Raw genomic sequence first — 18,615 nt, 5'->3', positions numbered from 1 at the left:
CTGGCGAGAGTTGGACGTTCGAAGAGTGCAATTGAGGAAACTGAGGGACTTCGTGACCCGTGATCGGTGCAGACATCGGTCTTATGGATCTTGTCACGTTCACGTGCTCCCCTCCTCCCAGACCGTGACCTCCTGGGCCAACGGTTGAACGTTGTAATTGAAAATCCGATGCCTGCCAGTCGATTGATGAAAAGGAGTCGTGTGGAGCGTTCATAGTTGGTTGATCCAACAGCTGCCTGGTGATTTCTTGAATGTATTCTCGGTTTTGCTTGTTAATTTCTCTCTGTCTACTGATAATTCCACTCAAACGTCGAGTTTCATTATCCATTCGTGACACCCATCGACTCATTCTCGGAGTTAATTCGTCCTGGGGTGGACCATCAGCATCAATGTCGTCAAATGCATCTAAATCAACATTCCCCTGCCCGACATTCCCATTTGCCTGCTCTCTAGGAGCGGTCTGCTGGTTCCGTAGGCTGTTTCTGAGGTTTTGACCACTGGTTATGTTATTATGGTTATTCAACTGACGTTGAAGATCTGAACGTTGTTGTTCATTCAAGCCGTGTGTGCTCGTAGATGCTACATCTCCAGGGTCCTGTACTTCCTGGGTTTGCCTGAATCCACGGCCTCTGGTCAAGGGTGTTCGCCCAGCCCCTGTGTTTTCCGGCAGTGGTCCCTGTGACCTCGTGTGCATTCCTGATGGAGCGGTCATCCTGAAACTGTGCTTCCTTTTAGTGATATGTAGCCTTTTCTCTTCATTTACTTATTTTACTATTCTCTTTTATCTTCTAGTTTTCATCCAAGTATTATAATCCTTTTTCGGTATCGAACTAACGCTTTGTGTAGAGTATTATAAGGAACTTAATTTTGTGTCGCGTCCAACTAAGGTCTTTCTTTCATTTAATTCTTATATTTTAAAATAAGAAAATCCCCTGAGGAATTTCTATTTTTAGAGTCAGGTGACGTGACAAAATATCCTTTGTCATTTCAGTAAAGTAAAATGACTAAAATAGTGAATAAAAATAAAATATTCTAGTAAACTTGAGAAAGAAAGCTAAGCACAGACGCAGAACCAAGACTGACTGACGACTCTCTTGAGAGAAGTCATAATTATGATACTATTTATAATTCGACACCGGACTATTTTTATTTTTAATTTTCGGTAAATAATAGAAAAATCATTTTTATAAAATTTTAAATGCAACTAAAATGAATAGATATGACACTCAATTGTTAGCTCTAAGTCAAAAATTTAACAATAATTTCGACCCCATTCAAAAAAGAAATTTTAAATAAAAAAAATAAAATAAATTCCAAAAAATTCCTTTCTCCACAATTTCCGATCCTCCTAACAATCTCTCAGGGATCTTAAAGGTTGGGCGCCAATGAAACGGGGATCCACCGCTCTCTTGGTCGCCTCTTAATTTATTTAAGGCGCCACTGGATTTTTCCCACAGTATCCAGAAACTGGCCCAGAACATGGAGTGAACACTCAGGGTCGTAAGAGATTGTCAGGAAGAAAACAGAAATTATAACAAGAAATTCATTTTTACAATCCATTTTATTTAACCAACCCTTAATACACAATAAAACCCCTTACAAAATATCAAAACAACTTAATCCCGACGATATCCTCTTATGGAGCGTCCTATCACGGTTTCTATCATAGTGTCTATTCCCGAACGGTACCCTCATATGGAGCGTCTATACCGCGGTTTCTATCTTACTACCGTTGTACCCCAAATCCGGCGTCTATACAACGGCTTCTAAGTGCGCCCAGGAAGCAGAGGAGGATACCATGAATCCCTAGGCAACACTACAATACTTAATACTACCCTACCCACACTATTAATTAAATTTCCAAACACACTAAATATTTCCCCAGATTTTACAGATTAAAATTTATATATTCATTTCCCAATTTAACAAAAATTAACTTCCCAAAATTAAATGAAATCCGATTTAATACCTAGATCCATTTATTCCATTCATTAATTTGCTAAATCCGAGTTCCTAACTTGTTTCATAAATCCTAATCCAATTCCAAATTTCAAATTAAAATCATTAACTAATTTATTGCCGTAGTCTTAATAATAAAACAATAAATATTTAATTACAAGAGGTCTTCGTATCTTGAATTAATAGATTAAAATCTAATGACAGAGGTCTTAATAATCTGCCAACAATGTTGGTTAAATCCGAGATTTACGAAATTTTATTCTTATTGAACTTACTTAATTTATTTCATAAGTTGTTGTGTTAAATTATTTTACTTTGGATAATTTATTTTACCAGAGTTTATCAATGATTTATTTGGTTGTTCTCCGAATATTTCTAATTTGTGTCCAGATTATTTTATTTAATTAAGAACTTAATTTGTTATCAACTAAAATTCATCAATTGATTTTATGTAATTAATTTTTACTAAACTGTTTTACTTGTCATTCAATAATCGAGTTTTATTTTCTCTACATTATTTTATTTTACGTTCTATTGTGTTGCACGACAAACTTAGCATTTATTTTATTTTCTTTTATTCGAGGATTATTTTCTGCCTAGCAACACGGTACGATTTTAGTCTCGACCTTGAGTGTCCTCTACCCAGCGCTTCACGCGGGACAAGATGGCTGACGCTCTCGCTCGGTCTTGCGTCTCTGTCGCAAGTTTTTGGTGTAATTTTTTCTCTGACGAATTTTTACAAGTTTTATTTTCTACTTTTAATTAACAAATTTACACGAACAATTTTCTAGCAATTTTGACTGATTCTAAATTTATTGCAAATGATTTTATTTCAAACAATTTAATTTTATTATAAATTACTTTCCCGAATTTAATAAATTTTACTTCAAATGATTTTTACTAAAGTTCCTCTAAAACATTTTACTGATTTTATTTCAAGCAATTAATTCAATAAATCCGACCAACTCGATTATCAACGACATTTTGTTCTACATGGCACCGAAGTCATGAAATGACCAACCGAAATTATTCCTGGTAAAGTCAGTCCAAACTCTGCCTACGTAGTTAATTAACAATCCGAAATAATTCCTGGTTTTGTTAATTAAATATTTAGTAATTATCCCTGACTTGTTCTTAACTTCATTTTTAATTTTATTCTGGACTTTTCTTAATTTCATTCTGAATTTTATTTTTAATAAATTCTTACTAACCTCCTAAAGAATATTCTAAACAATATTTTAAATAATTCTTTAAATAATATCCCAAATAATATTCCAAGTAAATTCTAATAAATAAATTTCAATATAATAATTAAGTAAATTCTACGATATAATACTTAAACTAATGATTGTGACCGAACGTGAAATGACGATGACCTTCAGCCGACTTCAATGCCTGGCTGATGGCGCACCACCAAGATATTATTGAGACATTTTATTTGTACCTGGAGTTTTCCTTTACGACGCTAATGAACTCCCTCGAGGAGCTACAACTTCTTGTCGTCGTTGCTGGTACAAGTCCCTCTTTGGTGGATGAATCTACTTGGCGGCGAGACCCAGGTCACCGTCACTCGTTCCCCGGATACTTTACAAAATCTGTAACCGCAAATAAGCATTAGAAATTATCACTAATTAAAATCAATTTACGCAAGCTGGCAGAAGGCCTAGCAAGCAATAAATTAATTGATTAGTATCGCTTCGTTCCACTATATCTTGAGCGAAATAAAAATAATTACCTGTGCTTTGATGTTTGTTAACTTTTGTGCGACCGTTAGATTTGACTGTTCGGTCACAATGAATCTTCTGAGCTTTGTCGGTACGTTTCTTTCTTCGCTCCGTCTCCCCCACTCACTCTCCTCGCCGGCGTTTCCCTCTCAGGGACTTACTCACTAACTTATAGCTAGAGGCGCGAGTACTTCGGAGCACAGCGCTCTGGGGGATCAGTCGATAACTAACTCACGCGGGTTGGAGACCTTCTCTGGGTAAAGAAGGCCCCGTGTACTCCGTTACAAAGTGAGCTGAATTGTCAGCAAATTCGTTAAAGTTGATTTGTTATTAATAAAAGTCCGGATATTGTTAAATAAAAGTTTAATCATTCCAGATCACCTTCCTCCACTCTCTCTCCCTGTAGATTATAAGCTCAGCTCTGGTTTCCGGTTCCAGGAACCGTGTTGAAAAATTCTGGTGGCGCCCTTGTTAATTTAGAATCATTTTGTTTATTGGATTGTTCCTTTTTTTTTAAATTAATTAGGGGCGAATGAGCGGTAAGTAAAACTACCCGTTACAATATATATATATATATATATATATATATATATATATATATATATATATATATATATATTGTGCAAATTAAAGCAAAGGACTCTACAAGGCACGGGCCCGTTAAGTTAAACGTTGAAGTCGAATTAACTAACAAAGACCAGGCGTTGGCTGTTGATCGCCTTTTTAAAAACTCGCGGTGCTGAGCTTGCAGAAGTCCCCGCTAGTCAACCAGCAGTCACGTAGCTTAAATTTTATTGTGGCTTTCGCGCATGGAGAAGACTTTCATCTTCGCGGATGATTTAAATTTAAAAGGAAAAAAAATTGCAGGTGGACATAACATCTATAATTAACCACGTAGATAATGTTATTAGCTAGATAATTTTTATTTTACAGATTTTGCAGTGATCATAAAGAAGCGGTAGTGAGATTAGGACTCTTGTATTTACAAACTAATAATATACTGAAAGCATTTCAGCAATTTGGGAGTATGATATCACAAGTCGTGTTACCATCAAAAGCTATGTTTGCTATGGCATATATTATACAGGTAGTCACGACTCATAACCGATAACAATAAATTAAAATATTTTTGATACATCAAGTATTTTTGATTCAGATACATCGAGAATATGACATTGCTATATCAAAATTCAAAGCATCTGGGCCGAGTTTTTCTGAATCTTCGTATTTATGGAATGACATTGGAGTTTGCTTTATTGGTAAACACAAGTTTCTAGCTGTGAGTAAATAATGTATTACGATTATTCCAGATCCTTATGTTATTTACTGTTCTACACGTAGTAGATTTTCTGTTTATAAAGGTAATCTGAAAGAAAATTGAAATAACTTAATTTCCAAAAATTTGCTATCTTAAGTTCAACTTCTATGGAAAAATTTTGTTACTTTCTGAAAAAAAGGCGCTCACTACTGAAAAAAATTTACTCGAAATTATTTTTCCTAGAGCTGTATTAAAAAGCTTATAAACGTATTGTAAGATCACATAAACGTATTAACACATATCACATTAAGTATGCTCGGATAACTTTTTTGTTTGTAACTTTACGCTAAGTTTACTTGCAAGTTGACGGAAATAATAAAGCATATAAGTCTGAAACACAATTTTTATTAAAGCTCGTATTTTTAGTAGATTTTACAGAAATATAACTATTGCATTGGTCCTTATGTCAGAATTTTTAAAAAATTTTTGAACATTCTTACTCAGCTCGTCAATCTGAGTCCGAAAATGTATATGGTTCAAAAGTTTATGTGTATATATATATATATATATATATATATATATATATATATATATATATATATATATATATATATATATATATATATATATATATATATTATAACGGGGTTTTACCTGATCCGGGGATTTACCAAGCCAGGCTCACCGTTTATATTGGAAATTTTTGGCTTACTAAAAAAAAGATTATTCTTAAAAAAAGGGCACCAGGAGAATGATCACCAATTAATTAACACTGCGACGCCGGCTAGCTCTTACCTCTTCCTCAGGATGGCGGGCCATGCTGAAATACTCGTCGTTAAAAAATAGAACAGAAAACTAAACGAAAATTCTTAAAATTACTCGAAATAAATTCAGAAGAATTTAACAGAAAAAAATGACAATTTATTTAACAAAATATACGTTGGAGGTCGATATTAACTTTTAATAAAATTATTAAAACGTCGTAACTAAATGATTCTCTTAATTTTAAACCAAATTTAGAACGTCGTCACCTCAATTTTATTTCTCACACTCGCATTAATACATCGGCAATCACACGATGTAATAACAGCATTATAAAAAAAAATAATCGTAAAGCGTTTCATCCTCGCATATTATTTTGTTAATCAAAATATTTTACAAAATTACAACGTGGACTCGAAACGCTGGATTCAAAACTGAACAAGAACGTCGGCTTACCAAGCAATTGAGCGTCATCCTCATCGTAGCAGCTCGGAAAAGCTTCATGCGGTCGACTCGATAAATAAATTATTTAAAAAAAAATAAATACTTCAATACAATTTATCAATTAATTTCAAGTGAACAAAATCGCAATAATACTTCAAAATTAACTTTAGGTTGCGGAGCGCGCAAAAGCGCGTCCGAATCCGTCAACAGTCCAGCCTCGAATCCTCTTCCTCATAGAGAAGTACCCGCTTCTTCCTTCGTCGAAGTTGGCGGTGCTAGTCTTCATTTCCATTGGAATTGATCTCCGTCGATAGTTGATCTAGGTCCGTATAACAGTCAACGGACCTCCACGACAGTCTTTAGTTACCTCTGCTCCTGCAGTACTGACTAACCAACTGTCATTGATGGTGACCATCGTATTGGAACGTGCGGCAATGCAGCGTCGATTGTCCTCAGACCTCTCGGGTGCTTACGCCGCTCGGTGCCTCGCTCGCTTCGGTACTCGCTTATTATCGTCGTAGCTCTATCCTTGTCGCTCCAATGCATAGCCTCGTACTCGCTCTGACTTTCTCTGTCTTCGTTACTCGCCCAGCGTTACGTATTTATACAAAATAATTCATAAAAATTAGTAAAATTTTCATTCATTCACACATAACATTCACGACGTTTGATTCAAGTCTGGAAGGCTATAATACCCCAAGTATTGGGCGTTGAACAAAAATCTACCACTTTACAATATATATATATATATATATATATATATATATATATATATATATATATATATATATGTATATATTAGACTGATTCAAAAAAATCGACTATTTTTTTTTCTTAAATATATCGAAAATATTGTTGGAAATGATGAAAAAAAAATCCTGTGAAAGTTACAGCCCTTAATATTAATATTAAGATGTCCCGCATGGTAAATTTCAATTCCTTGTATGATTAACATGAGAAAGCTTATTTTTTTGAGTTTAGAATTTTATAACTCTTTAATAATTTATCAAAAAAGCTAGACTAAATCATTTTCTTATATAAAATTGAACGCTCTACAAAAAAACTATCCTAGAATTTTTCGATAAACCGACGCGTTTTGAAGTTATTCGACTTTAAAATATAATTTATAATATTTTCTCATTTTTTTCCAATTTTTTGACGAAACTATCGTTTATCAAAAAATTTTGTCAAATTTTACAAATTTTTTGTATTCTATATTTTTTTTTGGTTTAACAGATCCTTTTATTTAACTGTCAAATTTCTAATACTGTCGTATCTTAATTTTTCAATAAATTCAAATTAATTTTAATTTCAATTAAAAATTATTTTCATCTATGATTTAATTGATTTTATAAGTTCATAATATTATATATTTCGAATCCATGCAATTAATTTCATTACTTTAATAAAAATGTACTGATTTAATTTTTTTATTTATCGAAGCTAGTTTCACAGTTAAAATCATCGAAGCGCGAAACAGAGAAAACATCGGTTGTACTATTTGTTCTCAATTAACCACACTACTATTCATACCATCAAAAAAGCTTCAAGGACGCCCCCTCCCTTAGTATCTGACCACCTCGCACTACAACGCTCATTATTCCGCGACTCGACGCTTTAACCGAACTTTTTTGATTTGGGTAATAATAACCCATTGTTCAATTGATAACTGTGAGTGGCGTGGTGTTCTAACCTCCAAATTTGGACTTTGATTGTTGCTATAGTTTATCATTGTTTTTCGTGAATATTTTTGGCTTGTATTTTAAATTCATTTTTTTGCAATCAATTAATTCATATCCTAGAATTCCTTTTTTATGGGTTATTTGTCCAATTATTTGATGAACGATATTTATTCTTTTTTGAATTATTTCGTAACTGAGTCCTTTTTAAATGGACAAAATCGATTATAAAAAATGGATAAAGAAATTTATTTAATTGGTTTTCCAATAACTGGTATTGTTGGACGTAAAGTTCCAACTTTTAAGGACGTTTTAGCTTTCTTTTTCTATAATAATAAAGTATAAAAGTGTGGTGTTAAACCAAGTGCTTTATTTACTGTGACCGAGGTTCAAGAACAATGGAAAAAGGCTCAAATTCCTACTTGTGAGACTTTAAATACGATCAATAAGTTATTGAGAATGTTCAAAAAGTGGAAAAGTTTGCAGCGTAATTATAAACGGAGACAATCATTCACGCAAATCAAGAATGAAACTGTTTTTAAGAATAAGTTGAAGAAATTATTTGATATTGCTCACACGAAAGCAGCCAAAACCTTAAGTAAAGAGGGAAATAAATTTTTGCTAGCCTAGAGATCATCAGGTGGATTTATTGATAATTTTCCATAAAAACCTCTAACATATGAAGAACTGATGGAGGTAGATGAAGAAAGTATGTATTAATTCAAGTTTTTCACAAATGTTTCATGTTAGTTGCTGATTGATTAATTTATTGACTTTAAAATGATAGAAAAAGAATTATAAAATATAAAGATTTTTTACTTTTCGCATTAAGTAGACAAGCAAGCACACAAAATCTTTATATTATTTTTACTTCATTAGTTTTTGCAAAAAGTGTGATTTTCAGTAAAATTTGGTTAAAAGTTTTTGGATGCTGCGGTCAAAAAGCAGTATGAAAGAAATCATGGGAAAAAAGCTTTGCGATTTTTATGTTTTTTTACTTCATGAGCTTTCAAGAATATATCGAGCTATGAACATTTTTAAAAGTACGATGTTTTAATAATTTACAGATTCGGATGAACTGGTTGACAATAGTATCATCACTCCAAGCCAAGATAGTAACACTACTTCAAGCCAAGGTACACTAACAACATCACAATCAACGATAAGTCATGTTTCAAATTTCGAAGATGAATTATCTCTGCCAAAAGTGACTTCAAAAATGTCTATAATGACACCTGAACTTATTGCTGCATTAGATCGCGGAAATGTAAGCAGTAGAAATGCTACTTATATCATAGCTGCAATTTTAAAGATTGTTGGATATGATCTTAATGATGTTAATTTAAGCTACAGTACTATTCGACGGGCACGTATATCTCTAAGAGAAGGTATAGCTAGAGAACTAAAGGAACAATTGAAATTGGATGATAATTACGTTGTTCATTGGGATGGGAAACTTTTAAGTGATATAGTTGGGTCTGATACCGTTGATAGGATGCCTATTATTTTATCATCATCTGGTGAAGAACAATTATAAGGAGTTCCAAAAATAAATTCTGGGACTGGAATAAATCAAGCAACAGCTGTACATTCGATTCTAGATCAGTGGGGTGTTAGTCGATATGTTAAGCAGTGTGCTTTGATACTGCAGTTACTAACACAGGTAACATTACAAAATTTTTCTCATGACGTTGAAATAAATTTGTAAGATTTACACAATTTCGCTTAAAATACTTTAAGATCATTAACATAAAACTGAAAATTTTTTTTGTTTCTTAAGTTTTTGTGAGCAACAACAAGTTTAAAATTCAATTTGCATTATTCCAATATCTCACTTGAATTTTATTTTTTAGGTATATATCACGGCGCAGGTGTTGAATTAGAGAAAGCTTCAGGTCGGGAACTTATTTGGTTACCATGTCATCACCAATTGTTTGAAATTATTTTAAAAAGCGTTTTTGAAGTATATTGGCCTAAACAAACAGGCCCGAACATGCCAATCTTCAATCGATTCACAGGTTTTTGGAACAAAATTGATAAATCAAAATTCAAAGCGGGTATAGAAGATACCACTGTTGATCAAGCTTTGTCAGACATCACTGATGAAATTATAGGATTCATTGGAGAATATTTGCAGGTATGATCTGTGTTAAGTGATTAAGTTTTGTTGCATATCTTAAAAAATCGTTGAGAAGAAATAAAGCTTATCAACTTTATCGGTTCAAAAATTATTTGTATTTTGGTTCAAATTCATTCATTATTTCTTTTCTTTTCGACGAATGGAAAATAGTTTATGAATCAATATTTTGAATTTTAACTTCTTTGCAGAAATATCATCCAAGGAGTGACTACAGAGAATTTTTGGAGCTGTCATCAGTTTTCTTAGGAGTTGTTTCAAAAGAAAATTTTTCGTTCAAAAGTCCAGGAGCTATGAGTCATGCTCGTTGGATGTCCAAAGCAATATATTGTTTAAAAATATTCATTTTTCGGGAAGAATTCAAACTCACAACTTATGAGATAAATAGCCTCCGAGAAATATGCAAGTTTGTCATCACAAATTATATAACAGCGTGGTTTACTTCGACTTCAGCGACTTTGGCTGCACAACATGATTTAATTTTCATGCAGAAATTAATTCGATACAAAGCAGTAAATTTGGCAATATCAACTGCAACTACTGAAAAAATGAAGAATCACCTATGGTATTTATTTGAAAAATTATCCGTTATATCTTTATTTGATGGATGTGTAAAAAATGAAGTGAAAGAACAAATTATTGTCAATTTGAAGAATCGAGATGGTTTTAATATGAAAGCCAAAAAATTTGAGATAAGACAAGAAGACATTAAAAGATTTTTGCAGAAAGATGTGAGTGATTTTGTATTAAAAGATTCTATGTTTATTTTAACAGCGTTTGATTTACTGTATGATTTTATCAAAAGAGGTCTGGAGATATGGAGAGTGAATTTTTGGCCTCTTGATGAAAGTTATAATGAATGTGTGAAGTTTTTTGATAAATTGACTGTGATTAACGATATAGCGGAACGTGGGGTAGCGTTGTTATCAGTGAATATTGGAAAAAATTTCCGAATTGTAATAAAACTACTCTAATGTAACAAGGTTAAGGGAAAAAAAATAAAAATAATTTTTAATTGAACATAAAAATAATTTGAATTTATTAAAAAATTAAGATACGATAGTATAAGAAATTTGACAGTTAAATAAATGGATCTGTTAAACCAAAAGAAATATAAAATACAAAAAATTTGTAAAATTTGACAAAATTTTTTGATAAACTTGATAGTTTCGTCAAAAAATTAAAAAATATTATAAATTATATTTTAAAGTTGAATAACTTCAAAACGCGTTGGTTTATCGAAAAATTTTTTGGTAGCTTTTTTGAAGAGCGTTCAATTTTACACAAGAAAATGATTTAGTCTAGCTTTTTGATAGACGATTAAAGAGTTATAAATTTCTAAACTCAAAAAACAGCTTTCCCATGTTTATCATACGGGAAATTGAAATTTACCATGCGGGACATCTTAATATTAATATTAAGGGCTGTAACTTTCACAGGATTTTTTTTTCATCATTTCCAACAATATTTTCGATATATTTAAGAAAAAAAAATAGTCGATTTTTTTTAATCAGTCTAATATATATATATATATATTAGGGTGTTTCAAAAAAAAAAAAAAATTTTTTTTTTTAATGGTATTGAAAAGTTGAAAGTACATTTAAAAACAAAAATTTTGGCGTCTATTAGAGCCCTTAATATTAATATTAAGGTTTGCCTCAATTCATTTGTAATTTTTCTATTTAAATAACACGAGAAAACTTTTTTTTTATTTTTGAATTTTAATTACTTCGGAATGGCTTGTTTACGCAATATCCCAGAGAGAGATCTTATAGCAAATTTCACGTTCTACAAAAAACGTTTGAAGGTCAAAGTTCCTCAGATCAACCGTTTCAAAGATATTTGCAATCAAAAATAACACCAATCAAAAATTTAAAATATTTTACAATAAAATTGCACAATGGCGCAATTGCGTCAAGAACAATCAGACGATACACGAGCTGAACGCAATGAAGTCATGAGATTAGAACAACGACAATCACACCGTTTTACTGTCAATAGACGCAGAGCGAATGACCAACAACGCCAACAGGCCCATCGAGCATTTGTAGCTACATCATTTCTGCGTCTATCATTCCAGTATGAGCCCGATATTGAATATTATGCTCATTCAAAAGTAGTAATTGGTGCTATGGACAAAGAATGCCCGTATTTTCATGCTTTGAAATTCTAAAATGAACCAGCCGGGATGTGTTGCGCATCAGGGAAGGTACAACTACCAGTAATTGAAACACCACCGGAACCATTGAACGGTTTGCTTATCGGCACAGATCCAGATTCTAACGTGTTCCTGAAGTCCATTCGAACATTCAACTCATGCTTTCAAATGACATCGTTCGGAGCAACAAAAATAGTTCAAAATACTCATGCAAATGGTCAACAATACAATTCTACATTTTAAATCAGAGGCCAAGTTTATCATAAAATAGGTTCATTGCTGCCAATGCCAAACGAACCACATAAATTTTTACAAATCTAGTTTATGGGCGGCGAGGACTCCGGAAGCGCACTAGCCAATCGGGTGGATGCACGTTGTGGCTACAATAACCTTGATTCATTCTTTGCTAGACGCATCGTCAGCGAGCTGGATTCTGATAGAAGTTTGATAAAACATTATATTTTGAATTTTCAAATCGCAATAACTTCTGAATGAATGAACCGATTTTCACGCGGTTGACAAGATTCCACGCAATTTTTTGAATTCTATGATAAACTTTTGAAGATAAACTGATTAAACCGAAAATTTTGGAGAAATTTGAAAAATTCACTTTTTCCGAATTTTTTAGACAACGATAACTCACAAACCAATCAACCGATTTTCACGTTCTTAGTGGCAGTCGACCTGGTTTTTTAGGTTCTTATAATCATTTTATTTCATCAAAAATGATCCAAAAAGAAAACTCGAAGTTATGTAAAAAAAAACTTTTTTCGAAATTTTTTGTTTTTGATAACTCCCGAACGAATCAAGCGATTTCGATGTGACTAGCGGCAATCGACGTGGTTTTCTAAGCTTAAGAGCGATTTCGTTTTTTAAATTGATCGGTCGAGCCATTTAAAAATTATTCCAAAAAAAACTATTTTTTGGAAATTTTATTTTTGAGATTTCTCAAAACCTAGCCAACTGAATCGATTCATATTTTTATGAAATTTAATGGCGATGATACTCTTTGGATCGCCACCTATTTCGATCCGATCGGTCATGTCGTTCAAAAGTTATAAGACGTTTACACACACACACACACACACACACACACACACACACACACACACACACACACACATACACACACACACACACACACACAGACGTACGGACATCATCGTAAAAATAGTCAGGGAAGCTTCTTAGGGCTTCAAAACATCGAGATCTGTTGAAACCTCAATTTTTGCCAAACGGGGTAAAATCTTCTCGATTTTCCGAAAATCATTGATTTTCTTAGCGGGAAGTTGAAAATTATGAGCACTCTTTCAAAATTCACATTTTGAACTGAAACTTTCAGGAAAATCTTTTTTTTTGGTCTGTAAAATTATGACGTAACGAGAACAAAAATTAAAAAAAAAAAAATTCGATTTTTGACGATTTTTGAAATTTAAAAAAAATTTGGAGCGACCTCTTAAAAATTTTGTTTTAAGCTGTTCTTTGGAGAGAGCTCTTAAAACATCAAAAACTAACATTTTTTCACTCGAGACTTAAAATAAAAAAATAGTCGGTTTTTTTGCGCTACCTTAATACTCGCTATGTAAATTGTACTTACATTCCATAGGGAACATTTATTCTAGGGTTACTTAATTTAATAAAGTTAATAAGTAGCCTTTCCACAAAAACAAGATTACAAAGTTTAAACTTGTGGTTACAAAAATGATGAAAACTAGTGTGCTTGCCAAAGAGAAAAGTAAGATATCTCAATCTGCGTGTTTGTGAACCTTGCTTCCGGCTCGGAAGACAATTTTACACGCAAGTTGTCTTACTTTCTTTTCTCAGTGCTTAATATACTACTTTTATCAGCAGGATGTGTCTTTCGATGAGTATTTAAAAAAGTCAAAATATTAAGAAAATCAAAAGAAGCTTATTCAAGTGTCAGATTTGGCATAAAATGCCCCACAAGTTAAATTATAGATTTAAGCGCTACACGCAAAATTATTTAGTTGTATTTATTTATAATTCTATGTAGTTAGAGAGCTAGTGGCACTTTTTTTTTGAATGATCTGCTCATCGTGCAGAAGTGATAAATTAGTTACTTTTCAGTAAGTCAAACTGAAAATTTCATTTCTGCAGTTTGAGGTGCGCTGTTTTTTTAATTGATATTAGTATAAAATAACAAAAAAAAGACCTGATTTAAATGATTTGCTCACGTCTACCTTTAATGCAGAATGAACAGTTGGCTACTTATAGTTTGAATATACAAGTCCCAGACAAGTTCATTTCTGCATCAATAAGTTATCGTTTTCTGTTTTTAAATTAATTGCTTAAATGTAAACAAATGATGTGTTCATTTTGCAGACTTTGATAATAATTTACTTCTGATTTTTAATATCATAAATATGAATCTCTGCAGCCTTAATTTTTTTGAAATTAAAGTTATCATTTTTTTAAAATGCAAAAAAAAATAATTCAATTAAATTATTTGTTCATATCTGCACTTGACTAATTAGTTGGTTGATGCCTAAAAAATATAAAAATATATAAGCCAGACGTTTTAAGTTTATATTGTAACGTTGCAAATATTTTTGAGTGAAAAATTTCGAAATTGATCCCGCCAGATAAAACTTAATATTTTATCCACGTGGTGGCGGCATATTTAGATCTGTATAGATAGTAACCTTTTAGTATAAAGTTGGATGGATGAAGGAACTGAATTTGCTGACCCCCCTTGTATGGAAGACGTTGAAGTAGAGGAAAAACAGAAAGATTAAAAGATCGATCAAAAGTCGTTTTGTTTTTTTCAAAAAAAATATGGAAAACGGTTGACCCTAAAGGCACACACTGGTGGCAATTGGCGTGGTTTCTTAAACTTAAGAGCGGAATAGATTTTGGAAGTGATCGATGGAGCCATTTTGAAGTTATTCTAAGAAAACGATTTTTCGGAAATTTTATTTTTGAGATTTCTCAAAGTCTAGCGAACCGAATCGATTCAAATTCTCACGAAATTTAATGGCAATGATACTCTTTGGATCGCCACCTATTTCAATCTGATCGGCCGAGCCGTTCAAAAGTTATAAGAGGTTTACATACACACACACACACACACACACACACACACACACACACACACACACACACACACACACACACACACACACACATACGGCCGCACGGACACCATCACGGGAATAGTCAGAGAAGCTTCTTGTGATCTTAAAATATCGAGATCTGATGAAAACTCGATTTTTGCAAAACGGGGTAAAACCGATAGCTTCCCGATTTTTGAAAATCTTTGATTTTCTCAGCAGGAAGTTAAAAATCGTTCCTATAGAATTTTTAAATATCAAAATTTCTATTTCAGCAATATTATCAAAAACAATTATTTGTAATTTTCTTGTTGACTATAAAATCAATAATAACCATCTTTACTAAGTACCAATCGTTTTATTGGTAGTGTTATGTCCAAGGGCGTTTTTTGAGCGGTAGCGTGAACGGTGGAGGTTTGGACTAACAGTTTAAAGAATACGCAACGGAGGTTTTAATTCCGTTGTTTTCATTATTTTTGTGGGACGTTTTCGATGTACGAATTTACCACGCCTTCGTTTGAGACTGTACACGGATTTCTATTAGGAGTAGATGTACTTACTACTTGCTAGATTATTTCTTAGGGTCGGATCCGTGGTTCCGGGCCTGATCGTAGTGCCTTTTCTTTGATTGGACCCTCCAGTTGGTCCTTGCAGCGGATGGAGTTGGATGGATTTGGGCTGCTTACTTTAAGGGCTTCTTATTTTACGAAATGAATTGACTCGAACAAAATTTCACTTCTTTTGATATTTATTTTTATAAACACTAAAACTTTTACTCTTTAACAAATTTTATTTAATCGAAATTTATATTAATGAATTTTATTAATTTGATTGAGCTAACGTCCTCCAGTCCCCCGTAGGGTAAAGTGCGCAAATTTAGCTATAAAAGATCTTAAGTTACTTATTGACCGAACTCTCGCCCAAGTGCAGGGCAAATTAGAACTTTGAGGGTCCGGTTCTCTAGATTTTCTTATTGATCAAAATCTCGCCTAAGTGCAGGGCAAATTAGAACTTTGAGAATCCCGACTCGTAGATATTAATAACTAATACCCGGCCTGCCGGTTGAACCGTGTCTGAACTCGTCTTAAGTGCAGCGCAAATTAAGATAAGGGACTTTACAAGGCACGGGCCTGTCAAGTTAAACGTGGAAGTCGAATTAACTAACAAAGACCTGGTTTACACTTAAAACTAATACGTGGCCTGCCGGTTGAAACCGCGTCCAAACTTCCTTTAAGTGCGGAGCAAATTAAAGCAAAGGACTCTACAAGGCACGGACCCGTCAGTTAAACGCGGAAGCCGAATTAACCAACTAAGACGTGGATTTGGCTGTTGATCGCCTTTTTAAAAGCTCGCGGTGCTGAGATTGCAGAAGTCCCCGCTAGTCAACCAGCAGTCACGTAGCTTACATTTTATTGTGGCTTTCGCGCATGGAGAAGTCTTCCATCTGCGCGGGTGATTTAAATTAAGAAAAATGAGAAAAGAGAAAAAAAATTTGCGAGTGGACATAACAGTAGTAAAAATCTAAAATAAACCGGAATTTGTACCATAATTTGTTTATAAGATAGACCATAAGTCGATAACAAGTTTTATTTATTAATCTGAGAATTTAATTTGAAATTTTTCTATTAATTTTCATTTTGTATACAGTTTAAGGAAATTATGATAATTGATAAGACAATTTCGACACAATAATCATATTGCAAATTAAGCTGTTAATTTTTTAATTGAGTAACCAATATGAATTAAATTATTATTTCTAATTAATTTTATAATGTAATTTATATTGCTTTATATACTTAGAAAAAAAAATTATCAAAACGGTCGAACCAAAAAGCCATCCCCGCTCATTCTATAATTGAGCGCTCAAAATTGCACTTATTACGTTTTGAGTTCTTTGAGCTCAGAAATACAATTTATGTGTTATTTTGAACTCTTCGAGCTCGAAAAGATAGCTTTTCTATGCTTTTAAGCTCTTCGAGCTCAAACGACTGATAGAAGCTTAATAAAACACATTTTTTAAATTTTTAAACTGCACTAACTTTTGAATGAATGAACCGATTTTTACGCAGTTAGCGGTGTTCGGCGCAATTTTTTAAGCCTCACAAATAATCTTCAAGTTGAATTTGATCGAACTAGTAACTTTGGAGTTATTCCAAATAAATACTTTTTTCGGTTTTCTTTCGTCAACGATAACTCACGAACAAATCAACCAATTTTGACCGACTTGGCAATCGACGTGGTTTTTTTATGTTAAGGGCTGATTAGTTTTTGGAATCGATCGGTAGAGCCGTTTAAAAATTATTAAAAAAAAACCACATTTCAAAAAATTTTTTTTTGTAGTTTTTTTGAGATTTCTCAAAATCTACCAGTCCAAATCAGTCCAAATTATGTTCAAAATTTAAGTTAAGTTATACTCTTTCGAATGGCACCAACCGCGATGAAATCGTCAAACCGTCCAAAAGTTATGAGAGAGTTACATACATCCTCACATACATACCCCTACTCAAACACACACACACACACACACTCACGCACACGCATACACACAGACACACACACATACACACACACACACACCCACAAGTATCGACGTACAGACGTACCAACGTACAGATCTAGGGAAAACTCAATTTTTGCAAAACGGGGTAAAACCAATAACTTCCCGATTTTTGAAAATCTTCGACTTTCTTAGCGTTAAGTTGAAAACCCAGCATCAAAAATGTCTGCGAACTTCATTTATAGTTATTAACCATCATAACGATGACATAGAAAAAACTGTATGGATGAGCACATCATTTAATTCATTATTTTTTTTTACGATTAAGAAATTCTAAATAATAAAAAAAAAAAAATTCCAATGTCTGCAACTTGTATGAATGACTTAAAATTCATTTGAAGTTTACGTGTTACAATTTTCAGACATGAACACATTGTTTAAAAGAGCTCTTTTTGAAGTTATACTTCTTTTGGCGCGTTAGGGAAAAATTATGGGAGTAAATTTTTAAGATGCGCGTGCACCCGTCACGAAAAACCGACACTCTGAAGTTAGCTAGTCAACAATTTAGTTTTTCAAAAAAAGTTACCAACAAAGTAAAAGTAAAGACATCTACGTATAGTTGCGTGAGAACTGGCAACTAAATTCACGATATTTATTCAAATATTTCTGAACCTACACACGTGTTTTGTATCATTCCGAATGAAGTATACATAAATATTAGGGTGGCCAAAAAAAACCGAAGATTTTTAACTTCCCGCTAAGAAAATCTCAAATTTTCAAAAATCGGGAAGTTATTGGTTTTACCCCGTTTTACAAAAATCGAGTTTTCATCAGATCTCGACGTTTGAAGGTTACAGGAAGCTTCCCTGACTATCCCCGCGAGGGTGTCACTATGTCTGTATGTGTGTATGTGTATGTGTGTGTGT

At 33.0% G+C, this 18,615-nt stretch overlaps 1 long non-coding RNA gene across 1 annotated transcript in view; it reads right to left on the bottom strand.

Annotated features, from left to right (window-relative positions):
- Positions 1-1,542: 1,542 nt before the first annotated feature.
- Positions 1,543-18,615, bottom strand: part of LOC123258909 — a 22,703-nt gene continuing 5,630 nt past the window's right edge. The window contains exons 2-3 of the long non-coding RNA XR_006508170.1: positions 12,019-12,025; positions 1,543-1,824 (exon numbers count right to left, since the gene is read on the bottom strand). This is a non-coding gene — a long non-coding RNA (uncharacterized LOC123258909). The remainder of the gene's footprint in view (positions 1,825-12,018; positions 12,026-18,615) is intronic.

Source organism: Cotesia glomerata, linkage group LG2 (assembly GCF_020080835.1).
Source record: "Cotesia glomerata isolate CgM1 linkage group LG2, MPM_Cglom_v2.3, whole genome shotgun sequence".
Taxonomy (NCBI): domain Eukaryota; kingdom Metazoa; phylum Arthropoda; class Insecta; order Hymenoptera; family Braconidae; genus Cotesia; species Cotesia glomerata.
The sequence above is the reverse complement of the archived record's forward strand: the minus strand, read 5'-3'. Positions and strand labels throughout refer to the sequence as shown.